Source organism: Limulus polyphemus, unplaced genomic scaffold, assembly GCF_000517525.1.
Source record: "Limulus polyphemus unplaced genomic scaffold, Limulus_polyphemus-2.1.2 Scaffold2347, whole genome shotgun sequence".
Lineage (NCBI taxonomy): Eukaryota > Metazoa > Arthropoda > Merostomata > Xiphosura > Limulidae > Limulus > Limulus polyphemus.
In genome coordinates this window covers 189950-191609 of record NW_013667957.1, presented here as the reverse complement: position 1 = coordinate 191609, position 1660 = coordinate 189950, and positions in this window count along the sequence as shown.

Below are 1660 nucleotides of genomic sequence, written 5' to 3'. Positions count from 1 at the left end.
GGTGCATGCCAACAGGCTTTGGCGTTATCACGGTCCAGGAAATTTCAGTTGGGACGAAGTGAACAACAGAACAAATGACACTGCTGAAGACGTGCCACCTGAAGAAGCCACCGTCGAAGAAGAAATTCTACTCAGTTTTGAGAAGGGGAACAGTGAAGCTCTTGATGAAGTTACTACCATTGATGTGACTGTTACCGATGATAGGACATTTCCTGTTGAAGCAGATGAACCCCACATGAAGCAGAAGAAGATACGTCCCTTAAAATTAAGAGACTTTGTTGAATTGTAATTTTGTGTTTGTAAATTCTATACATTTAATTAAGTTATTGTTAATTCTTTATTGGTTTAATGTAAGTGGCTATTGTTCGGGACGAACAATACTAAAGAAGGGGTAGTGTTACGACACGGGGGTCACGTAACGCTAGTAACACGTCATATTCTCGAACGTTCACCTCCCTTACTGAAATCTCGAGAGCCTACTAGATATGCAGTAGTCTTGTATATATAAACCGGTCAAAACGTGACGGCAACAATGTACTGGTAAGTGAACTGCGGACAGAGAAAGAGTATTGTTGAGTCGAGCACGTGAGACGTTCGTTGTGAATTTAGCGTGTGTTATAGCGCAACTGTTGAAATTAAGTGTATTGCAAAGTTGTATTCAGAAAAAATAAACCAGTTTTATTTAAGAAAGGACTTGTATCGGTAAAGTTTCTTCGGAAAGAATTTTTACGGAAAATTAACTAACGACTGGAGGCGTAACAATATTATATGTTTACAATAGACACATTTGTTCACACTTTTGAATAACTTTCCTGAAAGAAATTTTGAAAATCCTTGGTTAATTTTACTGTCTATAAAAATGTTCTTTTAAAAAAAATTTGTGAATTATTTTAGTTTATAGTGGTAATTTTATTTTTATATATTTAATTATGAAACTAACATTTTTCTATTGAACTGGATTCTGATATTTGTGATTTTGTACTACCTGCCAAAAATAATAAAATATAATATTAATTTTGTTAATCTTGCCAGAGGGAGCTATTAAGTGTGTGATTTTAAAGGTCTGCAGAGTTTCTTTGATCAAGTGAGTAATTTGATTACTTGTGAGTAAGATTATGATTTTTGTTGATTGAAAACTGAGTAATGTTTCAAATGTTACTGTTAGTTTAGTTATTAAGTTTGTGTCACTGGTATTCGGTGGTAGTGGTATGATATTACATATACTATGATATAGGTATTGCTATTAGTATTGGTACTACTATTACGATTTACTCTTATAGCATTACTATTAAGTACTACGATTAGTATTAGTTCTAACACTAATAGTAATACTATAAGTTATAAAACTAAATTGTAATACTATCTGCAATATTTTTGAATTTGAGCCTTAGGTTTAGTAAATTAGTGACTGATTAGTGTACTGAATTAAAAACTACCTTGCAAACGTAGAGCAATATGAGATTTATGTAAGGAGATCTTGCAAGTTACATTTATTATATAATGAAAGTTAAGTCATTTTAACTTAAGATTTCTTAAATTACTTTCTCTTGAGAAAAGAAGGATAAGAGAGGATGTTAATTATTGTTAAGGCTTACAAGGTTATCTGGGAGACCAATAGGATAAAGGCCTCTGAAGTGAAGGGCTCCGAATTTATATTGTT